The following is a 17,570-nucleotide window of genomic DNA, read 5'->3' as shown; positions in this document are numbered from 1 at the left end:
ATGAGATTAGTAAAGATTAGAAAACTGCAATACTGGTTATTGGTGAGAATGAGGCATTCTAGGACCACGTGGGGTGTAAGCTGGGAGAACATTGTTGAGAACAATTTGGCAATGGCTAAAAAAATCTTAATACACATACTCTTTGAACTATCCAGTCCACTTCTGCCCCCTCTGCACAGAGATGATGGATTGTATAAGGACTGTAATTCGAACATTGTTTGGGTTTGTAAAACATTGGAACCGACATAAATAGGCTTCGTGAGGGGATGGATTGATGGAAGACACTGAATGCACACCCGCCATAGAATACTATGTAGGTACCCAAAGGAATGAGTTACATCTTAGTACACGAATATGGAAAGATGTCTGGGATTCATTCATTCATTCATTCATTCATTCATTCACTCATTCATTCATTCATTCAGCAAATATTTGTTGAGTGGCCAGGATGTGCCTGACTGTCTTCCAGACTCCAGGATACTGCAGGGAACAAAATAAAGTTCTGTGCTCAGAGCTGCCTTCTAGAAAGAAAGATGGACAAAAAGCAAACCAAGAAATAAATGCAGCGTGTGGAAGATGCCATGAAAAAGGAGTCAGGATACGGAGGGAGCAGTGATGGGGGTGTTATTTTATACGGAGCGGTCAGGGGGCGCCTCCCCTATGAGGGAACCAAATGGAGTCTCAAATGTGTCTGTTATTGCGAATTTATCTCAGAGAAATGAAGACTTACATTCACACAAAAACCTGCACAAAGCATCATTCAAATAGGAAGTGTCCCAGGATGTGGAGAACGAAGGCAAAAGACGTGCAGAAAAATTAAACTTCCTTACAATTGCAGCCCATCGACAAGTACTTGAAACAGCCACCTTCCTCTGGAAGCTCAGCGGCCCCCAGGTTCCTACTTTGCTGGAGGCAAAAGGCAACCTTAGCTGGACATCAGCCAACATCCACTTTGACATATAAAATTCCTTTGCGAACCTCCTTTACCTCCACCCCCCCCCCCCCCCCCAGGTATATGCCTGCAATCATCCTCCAGGCTTATGGCCATTGATACACAGCGGGAGGGTCTCAGGACCCAGGTTTCGCTCCACTGTTGTCAGTGACCTAACAGCAGCTAGCCCCTCAAGGCCCTGGGAACCTTGCTCCCAAATTCCTTACAGACTTACGCTGTCCCTGACCCCCTCCCAACCTGAGGGTATGTAACCTGTCACTCCTCACAACCCCCCAACCGCCCACGGGTCCTGTCCTCGTTCTTTCATAAAACCACCTTTTTGTACCGAAAATGGCTCACGATTCTTTCTTGACTATTTGCTCCCAGACCCCAACACCGCATCACATCATCCCAGATAAACTGAGACAAATCATCACAGGGTCTTCGAGGATCCTACTCCCAATGCTCTTCTCCACAGCAACTTTCACTGAAATGTCTTGGGCACCTGCAAAAGGAGGCTGGGACGTGCAGTGTTTCCTGGGCACATTTGCTGACCCAACATAAACATCTGGGTTCCTAGGCAAAGAAGGAGGAAGGTGAAAATGGCTGTTGGCAGTTTCTGTCACCGGCCCTGAGTTAGCAAGGTCTGTGACCGGATTTCAGAGTTTTATGAAACCTCTTGCCTTTCACCCATCTCTCTGAAGTCACTGCAAATAGCACGTGAAACATGGCTGCGGCCAAATCCTCCCTGGGCCTGTCTTGTCCTTGTGTCTTCATTTTCCAACACCTTCCCGCATCCCGAAGCCAGGAGTGCCTGTGCAGAGAACCCAAGGAGCGTGTGGGCCATGGGCTGAGTCTGGGCGGCACACGCTGTCTGTCTGTCACAGGTGCTGGGAGGGGCCCACAGGGACCACAGGGGCTGCTGTCCCTAGGGGAGCCTCATATGTTTACAGCTTACTTCCAGGAGAAGATGAGGGCCAGACCTCTCCTTAGGTGAGGCCAGATTCCTTACTGCACAACGACCGTGAACACAAGATGAGGGAAACACAAATATTCCAAGTGTCTCAAGTCCGGTACTGCACTGCCACCACTCATCTTGGGTGAGCACTTCAGGGAAGCGTGTGAAAGTGACACATGAGGAACGGCCCTCTTCGCCTTCTGTCCTTTGCCCTCACGCTGATGTAGAGGGGCCAGGAGGGGTGCAAACAGCACGGTGGGGGGCTGGCCAGGCCCACAAAAATCCCTGCAGAGAAGTGATCAGACTCCCAGGAACCTGGGGGCCTTTCTGCGTTGGGGTGAAAAGTCCTCTGTAGCTTTTGAGTTTTGTACCACGTGCACACCTTCCTTATCCAAAGCAAATTAAAAAAAGTTGTATTAAGGACACGAATGAATTCTCAAGGATGTGAAGCACCCTTTCAGCACAGAGAAATGGGTCTTCAATTCTAAACTTCAAACTTCAGTGATGGTTCTGCCTGAATAAAGGAGTGAGTTGTGTTCCAGAAATTTACACTTTGATTTTGAGAGATACTGGTCCATTTACAAACAGGCTCTGGAATCTCTTCTAACAGTAAAAGAAGCCTGAGATATTTCATTCGGAGATAACAGTTTGTGCATTCCTCAGAGTCTGAACACTTCCATTCTAAGCATGTATCTTGCTATTTTCAGGTTTATTTTACTACTCAAATCTAGCTTATTTGTTTGTGTTTTTTTTTTTTTTTTTTTTTTTTTTGGTCTGGTGAGAAAGGGAGAACCAAAATAGTTAAAAAGAAAGCAGCACAGAAAAAAATCATCAAAAATGTATTAGTTTAAAAATTACGGTGCATGCTCGATGTTATTCTGTCGTTAAAAAGCATGTGTGTACCGACGTGGAAAGACATCCCTGGTAGTTGCTATTTTAGAAAGAAGTTGTGGTACATTGTATGGAATGAATTAATTTTTTATAAGACAATAGCGCACACGTGCACACACTAAAGAAATACGTAGGGGGGCGCTTGGGTGGCCAGTCGGTTAAGCGTCCGACTTCAGCCAGGTCACGATCTCACGGTCCGGGAGTTCGAGCCCCGCGTCAGGCTCTGGGCTGATGGCTCGGAGCCTGGAGCCTTTTTCCGATTCTGTGTCTCCCTCTCTCTCTGCCCCTCCCCCGTTCATGCTCTGTCTCTCTCTGTCCCAAAAATAAATAAACGTTGAAAAAAAAATTTTAAAAAAATACGTAGGGAAATTTAACCCCAATTAATAAGGGTGTGACGTGTCAGCAGGACTGGAAGGAGGCATAGATGCTGACTGATGTCTGCTTTCTAACTTCCATTTTTCGGCGATGTGTGTTTTATTTTGCCTGCAAGCATCTGTTATTTTGTAGGCAGATAATACAGTAGAGACAACTTAACAGTTTTGAAAAGAGAGGGATTTTAGGGAGCCAGGCAAGAGACCAAAGGGTTACAAGCCAAGAAGTGTCCTCAGACTTTCCCCCCCCCCCCAAATTTAAAAGTCTCCTGCCTCAGTGTATGGTTTCCAGCCCCCTCAGTCCCTTTGTGGCTGCCGGTGAGAGCAGTAATAGTTAAGGCATCAGGGGGTGACGTCCAGCCACCGCCCAGGCCCGCGGTGGTGGGACAGGAGGACGCTGCTGTACTTAGTGATGCTGCTCTGTGCTGTGGGCTGTCCTCTCGCCGGACCCAGGCCATTCGGGCGTCCCTTTTTATCTCAGATTTCAGTCTTCCCTTCTGGAAAAGAACCTTGTGTTTCCTTTTTATCTGCTTCCCTTCATCTTTTCCTTCCCTCCCTCAGCAACCCAGGGTTGTGACACCTGCTGGCAGACACCCTCTTGCTTCCCTCTGGAGCCTCTCCTGCTTTCCACGTGCACCGCACTCTCCCAGGGCTTTCCACAACCTTGCTTTGAAATCACTGCACTAAATTCTTTCCCGCCTCCCCTTCTCGCCGTGTTTCATGAATGTTGTTTCTTACGTCACTCGGGACTTAGTTGCGGTTTTAAAATCCAGTTTCCCGAAGGTGTTTCTTTCGCCTTAGATCTCGTCCCACCTCCTGCCTGTTGGTTTTGTCTTTATTCCAGAAATATTTGCACAGACATCTGATGGTTCCTGTTTGAAGTGAGGACTACGAGCCCAGCTGCGGAATCCCTGGGGTGGAGAAGATCGATGTGGGGACCTGGCCGCGTGGGTGCGGGGCCTCCGAGGGTCAAGGGTCTGGGTCTGTTCCGTGATGCCAGCACAGCCCAGCCCAGCCCCGGCCCCAGGCGGACGCAGAGGACAGTCCCCGGGGCTCTGGAAGGACAGTCCCCAGGCTTTGGGAGGATCGTCCCCGCGGCCCCGAGAGGACTGTCCTCGCGGCTCTGGGAGGACCATCCCCGGGGACTGTGGGAAGACAGGAAAGTCCCCAGGCTTCAGGAGAACAGTCCCCGGGGCTCCGGGAGGACCATCCCCCAGGGCTCTGGGAGGACAGGACCGTCCCCGGGGCTCCGAGAGGACAGGACCGTCCCCGGGGCTCCGAGAGGACAGGGAAGTCCCCGGGGTTCTGGGAGGACAGGACCGTCCCCGGGGCTCTGGGAGGACAGGACCGTCCCCGGGGCTCTGGGAGGACAGGACCGTCCCCGGGGCTCCGAGAGGACAGGACCGTCCCCGGGGCTCTGGGAGAACTGGACCATCCCCGGGGCCCCGAGAGGACAGGGAAGTCCCAGGGGTTCCGGGAGGACAGGATTGTCCCCGGGCTCTGGGATCTGCGGGCAGGGGGCGCCAGAGCCCAGCGGCGCGTCTCCTCCTTGCCGCGCCGGGTTCCCGCGTCCGCGCGCGAAGCCACCGGCAGTTCTGGACCTTCCCGCCCCGCCCCTCCCCGCTGCAGTCTACCCCGACCGCCGCTGTTCTCCCCGGGTCTACTACACCGGCTCGCCCGCCCGCGCTGAGCTCCGCCCGTTCTGCGCTGCTGGTACACGAACGGCTTCTCCAGGGCCAGTTGGGGTCGTTCCGGGTGCCAGCGTCCTGCGCCCTGGGGTACCCGCGGGGCAGGGAGGGCAGAGCGCGGGAAGGGACCCCAATCGCAGCCTCGGCGGGGAGCAAAGCACCGGAGCTCGGAATTTCCGACCCGCCGAGGAAGGGGCGCAGCTCCTCGCCTCCAGGGATCCACCCCACAGCGCACTGAACCCCGGGGGCGCGCACGGGGCGCGCGCTGGAGACGACGAAAGAGTCTGTTCGCGCGCAGAACGCACCCCCGGGTGTCAGGATGGCCGAGTGGTCTAAGGCGCCAGACTCAAGCTTCGCTTCCTCGGTTCGAGGGTTCTGGTCTCCGTGTGGAGGCGTGGGTTCGAATCCCACTTCTGACACATGCTTTTTTTTTTTTTTTTTTTTTTTTTCCCGTTTTTGTCCTCGGTTTGAGCTGTGCTTTCCTTCTGCGGCCCGTGAAGTCTGTCCGCTTACAATCCCCTCCCCTCTTCTCCCCTGCCCCCCATCCACTTCCCCCATTCCCGCCCACCCCCTTACCCACTCCCCAGTGCTGGTTACTGTCCTCGCGACCTCGCTGCCCTCGGCGTGCTTTTTGTTCGGTGGGCACGGCCTTCCCTGAGTGCCTGGGCTGGCCACGCAGCAACGCAAAAGTCCAGGCCTGGGAGTGAAGTCATGTAAAAGGACCGGAAATAGGAAGGTTCCACCGAGATTTGAACTCGGATCGCTGGATTCAGAGTCCAGAGTGCTAACCATTACACCATGGAACCCCACGTGAAAGAGACCTTGTGCACCATCCATCTGAGACCTTCCTCCTGTGGCCCTGTCCTAACAATTGAAAATGAGACACGATTTCACCAGTTTTGTTTGTTTTGATTTAAATCCTAGTTACTTAGCACCCAGCGTAGAGTTTATGAGTAGAACCCAGGAATTCATCCCTTACATACACACCTAGTGCTCATCCCAACAGGTGTCCTCCTTAATGCCCATCACCCATCTAGCCCCTCCCCCCACGTCCTCTCCAGTAACCCCAGTTTGTTCTCTGTTTTTAGGAGTCTCTTATGGTTGGTCTCCCTCTCTGTTTTTATCTTATTTTTCCTTCCCTTCCCCCATGTTCCTCTGTTTTGTTTCTTAAATTTCACATATGAATGAAAACATATGATATCTGTCTTTCTCTGCCTGACTTATTTCACTAAGCATAATGCCCTCCAGTTCCATCCACGTTGCTGCAAATGGCAGGATTTCATTCTTTCTCATTGCCAACTAGTATTTCATTGTATATATAAACCACGTCTTCTTTATTCATTCATCAGTTGATGGACATTTGGACTCTTTCCATACTTTGGCTATTGATGGTGCTGCTATAAACATTGGGGTGTCTGTATGTGCCCCTTCAAATCAGCACTCCTGTATCCTTAGGATAAATACCTAGTGGTGCTATTGCTGGGTCTAGGGTAGTTTTTTGAGGAATCAAGCACCACTTTAAACAAAAGCTCTGCCTCTTCCTCCTAATTTCCTTCCTTCCTTCTTTCTTTCTTTCTTTCTTTCTTTCTTTCTTTCTTTCTTTCTTTCTTTCTTTCTTTCTCTTTCTTTCTTTCTTTCTTTCTTTCTTTCTTTCTTTCTTTCTTTCTTTCTTTCTTTCTTTCTTAAATTTATGAAGGCATTTTCTGGCGGATGGAAAAATTCCTACACTTTCCAGCCTGAAGGCGATGGAAAAGCCAAATACAAGAGAGGCAGATGGGGGGCAGGTGGTGGGAGGAGGCTTGCACTGACCTTCCACTGGGCCGAACCCCCAGGTTTCTTACCCTCGATGTCAGGGGAAGCACGGAGTCCTAAGGATATTCTTACTTCTGGTGGTTTTGAGTTTGCCTTCATTTCTGATCCATGCAAAAATAAATTGGATTTTCATCTCACAGTTCAAAAGGGAGAAAAGAAAAATATAACATCTCCTTTCTATGGCCTCAGTTATTTATTAAAAATACCTGCCAAGGCCTTTGGAGCAACCTTAGACTTTCTTGGCACCTCCCTGCTCAGCTGTAATCATGGGCTCGGAATTTGAACATGTGTCCTCCCACTGCAAAATGTCTTAAGTGTCGGACCCGGTCTCGTTCCTCTTTGATGCCCCAAGTCTGGTAGGGCATAGAAGTCTCATCAATTCTTGTTGCTTGAAGGTGTAGACGAAAGGATGCGAGCATGACTGCTCAGAGGGATAGCCCAGGGTTAGACTTTCGGGAGGGTTTCCTTTCCCATTCCTCCATAGGCTAAATCTGACAAGCCTAAAGGGGATGACTGATGCATATTTGGTTTGGTTTTGCTTGTTTTTTGTGCCGGCCAGGTCACGGCTCCCAGTGGACACTCCAGTGTTCATGTGGACCCCTACATAGGCGTCCTCAGGCGTTGGTGACCAAGACAGGAAGGACATGATCTTGCTAGACATACTCATTTTTCAAAGTCTTAACTTTGTTAAGATACCATGATTATTTACCTAGTAACTGTAAGAACAACACATAACAAAGAGATCATATATACAGCATGAAATATTCAGGTACAAATTACTCTTTACTCAACCTAAATATTAAGTATTGGTCATGTTCTCAATGTGCCTCTGGTAGTCTCCCAAGGCTGAGTTGCTAAGGAATCCCTGAGTCATTTTCTGTAATTCATCCTGTTGCTCGATCTCCAGCCAAGCAAGGCGCCTGTCACAAAATAGCTGCTTATTAAATATGGCGTAGAGAGAAGCAGTGAAACCCAAGGACTTTTGGCCAGGTGACTGTAAAGTTCTTGTAAGTGTCCACACATATAACTCTCCCTCTTCATGAGTCCCTGTCTTTAAAAGATGGTCTAAGCTAGCTTAGATCCAATAATTCCCGTCTTTTTTTCCCAGCTCAGGGGGCATCCTGTATTTATTTATTTATTTGTTTTTATTTTTTGGATGAGCTACATCCTTATTTCTTAAAGAAAAAGGAAGCTGTCCACTGGTTTTAAAAGGATGCCAGAATATTCTGAGGATAGGCAAGGGGAGGGGTAGGAATGACTGGTTTTTCAACCTTAGCACATTTATTCCCTAGGAAAGGACAGTGGGTAAGACCTGGAAAAGAAGGCAAGGGGTTGGTTTATTTTTGAGTGTGGAATTACAAGGCTGCACCCTTTTCTTGGATTGCCCATGCACGGCTAACAAATACTGCAGGGCAGATGCAAACAAATGAAGACACAGAGGGGGAGCTACCTGGGGAAGGGGAGAGATGATTGGGCCCCACAGTCCAGAAACAAGCTGGTCCCTGGTGACCTAAACAAGAATGGCTTGCAGTTACCTGGTAGCAGAGCGAACCCCCAAGGATCAGGTCAGTGTGGTGTAATCAGCCGCTCACAACCCAGTTCACCGGGGGTGTCCTGTAGAAACGGGCCTTCGGGACACATGGCCGTGCCGGAGCTGGGTCCTCAGCTCTGTATACCCTGCTCTCCTCACAAATTAGCAAGTTATTCTTTCATATATTTATTCATTGGAATTTAACACAAACATGTACCTAGTTTTCATGGCATGGGGAAGCAAGAGAAATGTGGTTGTGTATCTGATGAAGCTTATGACACATGAGGAAAAGCAGACAACTACGCAAAAGTTTCCGAAAGTTCTAGTAAATACCAAGAGACCGACTGAGCGACAGCGGAGCGTGCCTGGGGCGTGCGCACAGGAGTGGGCCACCAAGTGCCCACAGTGTGCCACCAAGAGCCCCGGGCGTGCCCACGGGGAGTGGGCCACCAGACGCCAGGCGCAAATGAGGGAAGCCAGCCGCGGAAAGGCTGGCCACGCCCGGGCCTGCTGCCTCCTCCCCAGCGCGCTGCGTTGCTCCTTTACTGTGTTTACCACATTGGGGTTTTAAAAGTTCATTCATAAATTCATGAATCCGCTTATTCGATTCATGAGACACATAAGCACTCACTCTAACAAGTCCCTCCCCACCTTGTCTGTCCTCTGACACTGTGAGCCCCTGAAAGGTTGGAATCGCATCCTTCCCTGTACCTTGTGCGGTCGTATGTTCGATTACATTCTTTGTCCTGATAGCAGATTTAGAATGTCACTCAGCTCATTCTCTGCGGAAGTTGTGTCATCCAGGGGCCATTAAGTGTCTAATGCTTGTCTCCCTCCTAGGCACCGGCGCAGGGAACCTCACTCCCGTTCCTCACGTGCCTTCGTTGACTGGCTGGAATTCTGGAGGGACAGATCAAGGAAGGCTTCCTGGGGAAAGCGCCTTCCAAGCGGAGACCTTGAGGGCAGAAGCAAGTGGACCGCGCAAGAGAGGAGGGAGCCCCCGCGAGGACGCAGCGCACGAAGAAGGCGCCCAAGTATTTCTAAAATAAAGCAGTAAAGTGGAGGTGTGCCCCACGTTGGGTACTCGGGATCGGGGGGTCACCATCCCGCACAGCCGATGTGCGGCTCGCTCACTGTTACCATGGACTGGGGGCCGATGCCCTGTTGGGGGACTCTGGCGAGAGCGGGGAGTGAAGGAGCGGGCAGGTACGTGGACAGAGCAGTAAAAGCATCCTGGCAGCGGTGGGATTCGAACCCACGCCCCCGAAGAGACTGGAGCCTTAATCCAGCGCCTTAGACCGCTCGGCCACGCTACCGCCCTGAGGGTTCGGGCTGCTCGCGCTTCCCCGACCTCAAGATCGCGCAGGTCCCGCCCTCCCGCGTGCCCCTCGCCCCCTCCGTCCGCCCCAGGTCGCGCGCTCGACCCGCGCACTCGCCTTCCTGGCGTTGTCCGATCTTCACCCGCGCGGGAGCCAGGCGCCGGTAGAGAGTGAGCCCCCCGGCCTCAGGAGCGAGCAAGTCCCGCCGTCCGGGTCCGGCCCCGGAGCCGCTGCGGACAAGCAGCAGCAGCAGCAGCCAAGGAAGGAGCGCAAGCCCCGATCGCGCCCGGACGAGGTGCCCCGGGGCGGCCGCAGCGTGACCCCCGCCCCTCCCTGTCCCGCGCAGCCGCGACCCTGACCCGCCCAGGAGCTGGGTCCTGCGGTGTGTTTGTAGGAGTGTGCGCAAGAAGAAAAAACAGGCGCCTCCTTAGCGCAGTAGGCAGCGCGTCAGTCTCATAATCTGAAGGTCCTGAGTTCGAACCTCAGAGGGGGCACGTCTTTTTTTCCCCCGACCCCACGACAATGCGGGGGATGGGTTGGGGGACGAGTCTGCCTTCCCTCTCCATCCCTTTCTCCCACAAGTGTGCTTTTTCAACCGCGGGAATCGCCTGGTAAGACTGACGGACAATTCACTGCTGTGTAACGGGGCCACGTGACGCTCAGTTACAAATAGTGACTTTCCACCGAGAACCAAATGCTCCAAAATTCTAACGGTTGTTTTTTATACCAATTTCAGACACAGCCAGGACATTATTTAAATGCCTTTCAGATAGGCTTGGCAATTGTTTTTGTTACAAAAACACCAGGGTCAAGAAACCTACTGGCTCTGGGGCCCAGAGAGGAGGCGCGGAGGGAGGGCTGTTGGGGGGGGGGGTGTACCGTGGGGTGCAATCCTTTGTTATTAATTACCGATTGGTCCTCTCTCACCATTCTTCTGGAATTGCTTAGGTCACCAGGGACATCCCACAAGACAGGGAATCCGTACCCACTCCGCCCCCAGTCTCACCACATTGTCTCCTTCTCCTGCTCTTTTACGTTTACTGGACTCTAAGTCACCCACAGAGAGACAAGAAGCGAACACACTGAAGTGATATTTCGAGAGTCAAGATAAGCACCCAACTGACACCAAAATGAACACGATTGAAATTTAGTATCTTACCCTTAGCCTCTCAGCCTATTGTGTAGGAAATATTCAACAGGTGTTTACTGAGGGCCTACTATGTGCCAGGCAAAGCTGTGTCCTTCCTTCCCTGTGAATCCATTCCCTCTCAGCTTTCAAGCCCATCCTTGTGCTCTCTGTGCTGTGATGTTGGGGCTGGGCCTCTGCCCTTCCCGCAGGTCCCACCCCTTTGCCAGGAGACCTCAATGCAGTCAGGTGAACAACATGTTGGAGTCCTGGGCCTAGGACGTGCTCTCCACCGTTCTGCTACTGCCTCAGAGCCACCAGGCCAAATCTGCACGGCCTCTGTGGGTCCCCATCACCTCTTGCCCCCTTCTGGCCCATTCTTTATGTGAAGCCGGCATACGCTTTCCAGGATCATCTCTGATCAGGTTGTTTCTCCCTGCTTGAAATGCCCAGTACCTAGGCATTGCTGCAGGGGTGAGGTCTCCAGTCTACACTCCTGCCATAACCTCAGGACCTGTCCTCTCGGGTGTGTCCCTGCCTTCTTCCCTCACCATCTACCCGCCCTGCCTGCCAGCACCTCAGGTCTGCTTTCAGTTCTTTGAAGGTGCTGTGCTCTTCCCTCTTCCTGGGGTGCGGGAGCCACATTTTTGTCCAGCGTCTTATACCAACCCTCCGATTCTCTGTTTAGACAACACTTCCCGGGAGAAGTGTCCTCTTACCGCTTGAAAAGGTGCCGTCCCTTTACCGTCGGCTGAACCGGAGATGTGGGTAGGGTGGGGGGCTCTATGTACAGTGAGCATACTTTTTTCTTAATTTTCTGCCTCTATTCCTTTATTCTAATTTAAGTCCATTAACATTTTCCACTTTATGTTATCATAGTGAAGTTGTGAAGACCACGGCAAATCTGCTTTAAATGGTGGCATGAATAAACGCATACCTAGAAATGAGCCACAGGACAGTCTTTGGTGGATGATTGGTAAGTTACTTTTCCCCAGTGACCTGGGGCCACAAATAGCCTGGAGCCATGTTCAAAGGAGTGAAGATAGGGTTGGGAATAAGGAAAAGGAACATGGACAGAATTTAAAGGGAAGGGCTAGAAATAATAAATAAATGAATGAACAAAAAGGAAGACATTTGCGCTCTGGACAAAACACTTATTTCACACTAGGACATGGAGGAAACACCTTGCAGCAGGGGCCCGAGTAGCTCAGTCGGTAGAGCATCAGACTTTTAATCTGAGGGTCCAGGGTTCAAGTCCCTGTTCGGGCGTGTCTACTGGTGTCAGGCCCCACCTTTGTGAAGGCGATGTTTTGTGCAGAAACAGGGACAGATTAGGTAGGTTGCAACACCCCCAAGGGTCAAATATTTCAGCTAACAAAATGGGTAAGTGACTCCCATAGAAAGTAAAGATAGTGGGAATACCTGGGATTTGTACTAATGTAGACGGCTGGTTGAGATCGTGAACATAGCACCAGGATCATAATCTTTGCCTATTAGTCTCATTTAAGTGAAAAAAAAAAAAAAAAAAAAAAAAAAGGCTGGAGTAGTTACTACACCCACTTTGTAAAGGATGTGGTTGGCTGTTTGTAGGATTCCTGAGTGAGGCACAGGTGTCTTTAAGAGTTGGTTTGTAAGTGAAGGGCTGAGGAAGGTTTTTGGATATTCAGTTCAAGTTCAGTAAGGGTAACAAGGATACAAATTAAACAGAACTCTCATGTAGCCTTGTATTGTACACTATTCTGTAAAGGTGTCGTAATATTGTAAACTTGCTTAAGAAAATAGCATGCTATGATCAGAACTCAGGGTTTCCATGTCTGCCCTGGGGCCAACCACATGGGCCAAGACCATCATTGCCTGATATCATAGTCATTGATATTTGATTTGTATCACTGATGCATGGAGCAATCTTCCAATGTCCTTGCTTTCCACTGCAGTCTGCTTTACATAGATGAGAATATGCTAATCGACTACGAATGTGGCTGAAATACGTTCACACCCTGGCTTGGAATGTCTCTGACATTTGGTTACAGTGTGTCTGTCCTCCCAGCCTGAAAAACTCTGGGGTGAATTAACATGGCTTCTGTTTCTGCAAAGGAGAGGAACAGATTCTGAACAGCGATGGCACCAGGAAGGATCATTCTCTGAGGAACTGACTGAAGATCCAGTCCATCCAGCCCTCTGGTGTCTCCCAAACCTGCAAGTGCATCCGTTAAGCTGTGGGGATACGGGCTTCTGGAACCAGAGGCGGAGGGGCCTGAAGACACGGAGATGTGCCGTGTTGAGTCTGCATCCCGGCGGCCTGTCGAGAGAGCTCTCCCAAAATACAAAGTCTCGGCGGCCCAGACGTTTTGCGGGAACAATCCAAGTCTTGCCCTGTCTTTTCCCAGCGCTAAGCCAGAGAGGTGTTGCATTTCCGTAGGTGTGTCCCCTGTGCGCAGTATTGCAAAGATCCAAATTTGAGATGTTGATTGCCTGGAGTAAGAGAGTGATAGGGAATATGGAAGGAAGACAGAAAGAGTTAAAATGCTGATTAACTCATGGATTTATTTGACGAGGGCTCATGGTCAGGTAGTGAGGTATACGCACCGGAGCTACAGGAGTGGACAAAACACATCGGGAGGACCCTCGTGGAGTGTACAGGGTAAGGGCATGGGTGGGTGATAGTAAGCGTGTTGAATAAAAGGACGAGGCAGGTCAGCAGTAAGTGCTGTGAAGAAAAGAACACAGGTGCTCTGGTGTATTGGGAGGTCAGAGGCCGAGAAGGCGTGGTGTGTTAATTTTCTAGGGCTGCCGGCTCCAATCACCACCAACTGTGTGGCTTAACACAATTAGAGCTTCATTTTCTATTCGCAGAAATCAAGTGATTAATTACGTTTTGGAGGCTAGAGTCCAAAATCAAGGTATTGACAGAGCTGCGCTCCCTCTGAAGGTCCTGGGGAAGAACCCTTCCTTGCGTCTTCCCCGCGCGGGGTGGTCCCGGCAACGCCGGACACGCATGTCTGTGGAGCACGGGCCAGCGCGGTGCGTGGAGGTGGGAAAGCAGTCAGGGCCGGGTTACACCGGAGGCCGCGGCCAGGACCTGCGGTGTATGTGAGAGGAGGCCACAGGCCTCGCCGGGAAAGCTGAACGTCAGGTTTTCGTTTCCTCGTCCCATCTTGTTTGCAACACACTGAGTGGCACCGGTAAAGGCCACTGCCCCAAGGAAGAACGGAGACCAGAGGGACTCGGACACAAGATCCGGCTCTTGGGAAGAGGTGAGGATAAGTCGTAGCGGGTGTAGACGGACCAGGAGCCAGAAAACTGAGACCCCCTCCCTCTCTCTGGCCCCGGGACCTCGGGTCCACCCGCCAGGGCGCAAAAGTGAGCTGCCCCCTCTGAGGTTCGAACTCAGGACCTTCAGATTATGAGACTGACGCGCTGCCTACTGCGCTAAGGAGGCAGGTGGCAAAACGCCGTCGGCGCACGGTTTTACCCAGATTGCACGTGGCCCAGCTTCGTGCCGCCCCCTCCCCGGGCAGGAAACGCCCTCCGGCCCGAGCTGCCAAACCCTCGGGCCCACGGAGGCCGAGGCCCAGGACCCGGACGCGCGCCCCCCGCCCCAGCTTGTCCCGAACTCCTTCGGGGACCCCGCCCGCCCGCGGGACCACCTTGCACACACACGACTGCGACCCCCAGTGTCAGGAGGAGCCCCAGGTCCCGCCCGTTCTCAGCCTCCCCCCACCCCCCGCCGCGCGGTCCAGACGCTGAGGCGTCCGGAAAGGGGTGGCTGCGGCGCGTCCGACTCCCGCACCTGAGTCCCTGTCCCCCCCCCCCCCCCGTCGTCTGTCAGACTCCCGCACCTGAGTGCCTGTCCCCCCCCCCGTCGTTTGTCCGACTCCCGCACCTGAGTCCCAGTCCCCCCCCCGCCCCTGTCGTCCGTCCGACTCCCACACCTGAGTGCCTGTCCCCCCCTCTCCCCCGTCGTCCGTCCGACTCCTGCACCTGAGTCCCTGTCTCCCCCCCGTCGTCCGTCCGACTCCCGCACCTAAGTCCCAGTCCCCCCCCCCGCCGCAGTCGTCCGTCCGACTCCCGCACCTGAGTGCCTGTCCCCCCCCTCCCCCGTCGTCCGTCCGACTCCCGCACCTGAGTGCCTGTCCCCCCCCTCCCCCATCGTCCGTCCGACTCCCGCACCTGAGTGCCTGTCCCCCCCGTCGTTTGTCCGACTCCCGCACCTAAGTCCCAGTCCCCCCCCCCGCCCCTGTCGTCCGTCCGACTCCCGCACCTGAGTGCCTGTCCCCTCCCTCGCCCCTGTCGTCCATCCGCCTCCCGCTCCTGAGTCCCTGTCCCCCTGCCCTTCTGCAAGCTGTAGTTTGGGATTCTAGAGACACGCCCTCTGAATGACTTCTATATGCCAAGTGAGCATTTTTGGCGCAGCTGTGTTCTGCCTGTAGCTTAACTTGCGTGCTTTGAATCAAATTCTGCGGTTTAAGTACTTTTAATTGAAGCGTAGTTGACACACACAGGTGCTCGTTTCAGGCGTGCAACACAGCGACCAGGCAAGTCTGTACCCTCTGCTGTGCTCAGCACGGGTGCAGCCACCGTCGGTGCCCAGGCCAGGCTAGTGCCCCGGGGCTGTGCCTCTCACCCAGTGACTTGTTCATTCTCATGCTAGTGTGATTCTTAAGACTGTGAATAGTGTGACCACGTTTTCTAAGAGATCCGGTAATGAAAACGAGAATGATTGCCGTATGAGCCCCAGTGCGACCCAGACATCGCTGAAAAGCTCTAAAATGAAAAAGCAGGTACAACTGGATGAGCCAGGTAATCAAAACAGGGAGAACCTCACTAGAGAAGACGATCTGGAACCCCCCACGGGGGAGGAGGAGGTGTGGACCTGCACAGGGACTCTGAGTCCACAAGTCCGATGACCTTCTAACCAAAGACCTTTCACCTCCCAAATGACACTAACAGTTGAAAATGGCATGGGGTCTAATACTAGGAAAAAACAGGCATGATCTTATTGGTTGCTCTCTTTCCTGATCAGAGGTTGCAGCAGGTGCATGAACTAGAGAGGACATGTTAGTACCGCGTGCTGGCCCCTCGTAGCCTGGAGCTGATTCCACAGAGGACCTTGCTGTCTGCAGTGTGCTATCACTTTAAGTCATGCATCAAAATACAGCAGCAAGACAGAAGATTTCCCCCAGCCCCTATGCCTTTTATTTGCATCATGGCATTGAAAACCTTCTTCTCGGTCAGTATGTAGATTTAACGAAATTACCAGATACATAAAACAAATGGTTGTTGGTATCTTGTTCAAATACAAACTAGACCTTGCCCGCCTATCTGTATATTTGGCAAAAAGCACAAATGTAAATTTTGACAAATTCTATTTAGCCTACAAACTTTTTACCAAAGCAAATGAAAAGATAATATCTGGTAAGTGTTCTGCACACCTTGTACACAGCACTGCTAAAAAATAATTGTGTTTGTTTCCTTGTGATATTGAGGCTGTTGTGGTTTTTGGAGCTTTATGGTCACTGTGTAGTTTCTTCAAAATGTGCAGAAGAACTGAATGAGATTTCCGACTTCATAGAAATGGACCGAGGCATGTGCCTCCCAGATGGCTATTGTGTGCCATCTGCCATAGGAAAAAATGTCGAACCGCTGGCTTCCTGTAAAACCTTCACTTTCAAAGTGTGAGAATATCCTCTAATTTGGAAACACTTTGAGGGTGAGAGTAGCGAAAAGGACCAAAATAAAACAGAAATTTATATGCTCTTTCTCCAACATTGTTTGATGGTATGATGTAGATTGTGACAAAAGTTTATACACACACATGCGGACACAGACTCGTGTTGAGGGGAAATAACACTGCTTTGGAAAGAAAGAAAATGTTCACAGGAAAGGGCATCCAAACAGGTGAAACGGGACTTTTTTTATTTATTTACTAAAAGTATAACTTGTTTAAAATCAAGTTTTATTTCACAAGTTCAGATTACTGCTGTGTTTTCGGGCTCTGCGCTGACAGTGCAAATGGACCCCGCTTGGGATTCTCTCTCTCTGCCCTCCCCCAACTTGCTGTCTTTCAAGATAAATAAACAAACAAATAAAAGAAAAGCAAATTACTGCTGTGTTTTTATCAAGATGAGGACAAATGCAGAAGGAGCAGCTCTGTAGGCTGGAGAGCAGATCAAGGCATCTGTGAGCACATGCCTTTTAGACATTCAGTGGAGGAGACATCAGTCACATCACTGACTACACTCGGTGGGAAATGGGGTTGGAGGTCTAAGTATGGGAAGCATCAGGGCAGAGGGTTCTTACGTCACGTCATTAGTTGAGCTCAGGCAGGCAGCGGGTGTACATACAGAACATATGTGGACTCACATCAGAGCCCTGGGGAACTCCAAATTTTAGAGGTTGGGAAGATGAGGAAGTAAGGAACTGCGTTTAAGTAGAAGGAAAACTGGGAGGGTGTGGTATTCTGGAAGCAAAGTGAAGAATGTGTTTCTGTGAAGAGGAAATATCAACTGGGCCAAATGCTCCTGAGAAGTGGGCAAACTGAAGATTGAGAATTGACCACTGGATTTCTCAGCATAGAGTCTGTGGAGACATGACAGGGTTTCTGTGGAGTGGGGGGAGAAGTCTGGTTTAGAATGGGTTAAAAAGAGGAGCACAGTCAGGGGTGTTCTTGACCCACAGATAGTCAGAGTCTGGAGAAAGTGGTGGTGCATTTTGGATTTGTCCAGGGGCTGGGAGTGGGGAAAGGAAATGAAGGCTATCCTTGCTAGTAATTCTAATGATTACCCATGAAACCTGGGCTGCATATGGAAGGAGGTGTAGAGGTGAGGAGGAACGGGACACGTTAAATAATTTGCCAGTAGGCAAGAGAAAATGAGCCAGAAAGGCAAGAAGTGGTCAGTATAAGATATAATTGAAATTTACATCTTGGGTTGGTACTTGAAGT

At 51.2% G+C, this 17,570-nt stretch overlaps 6 non-coding genes across 6 annotated transcripts; 3 read left to right on the top strand and 3 right to left on the bottom strand.

The window, feature by feature from the left end:
* The first annotated feature begins 5,152 nt into the window (after positions 1-5,152).
* Positions 5,153-5,258, top strand: TRNAL-CAA (transfer RNA leucine (anticodon CAA)). The gene is made up of 2 exons: positions 5,153-5,190; positions 5,213-5,258. It is a non-coding gene; the product is annotated as a tRNA-Leu (tRNA).
* Positions 5,259-5,573: 315 nt separating this feature from the next.
* Positions 5,574-5,645, bottom strand: TRNAQ-CUG (transfer RNA glutamine (anticodon CUG)). The gene has a single exon. It is a non-coding gene; the product is annotated as a tRNA-Gln (tRNA).
* Positions 5,646-9,416: 3,771 nt separating this feature from the next.
* On the bottom strand, positions 9,417-9,498 carry TRNAL-AAG (transfer RNA leucine (anticodon AAG)). The gene has a single exon. It is a non-coding gene; the product is annotated as a tRNA-Leu (tRNA).
* Positions 9,499-9,922: 424 nt separating this feature from the next.
* TRNAM-CAU (transfer RNA methionine (anticodon CAU)) lies at positions 9,923-9,995 on the top strand. Its single transcript has one exon. It is a non-coding gene; the product is annotated as a tRNA-Met (tRNA).
* Positions 9,996-11,823: 1,828 nt separating this feature from the next.
* TRNAK-UUU (transfer RNA lysine (anticodon UUU)) lies at positions 11,824-11,896 on the top strand. Its single transcript has one exon. It is a non-coding gene; the product is annotated as a tRNA-Lys (tRNA).
* Positions 11,897-13,993: 2,097 nt separating this feature from the next.
* On the bottom strand, positions 13,994-14,066 carry TRNAM-CAU (transfer RNA methionine (anticodon CAU)). The gene has a single exon. It is a non-coding gene; the product is annotated as a tRNA-Met (tRNA).
* Positions 14,067-17,570: the final 3,504 nt, after the last annotated feature.

This window comes from Puma concolor, chromosome B2 (genome assembly GCF_028749965.1).
Source record: "Puma concolor isolate L17-30 chromosome B2, mPumCon1.1.hap2, whole genome shotgun sequence".
Lineage (NCBI taxonomy): Eukaryota > Metazoa > Chordata > Mammalia > Carnivora > Felidae > Puma > Puma concolor.
This window is presented reverse-complemented; position numbering and strand designations above follow the sequence as displayed.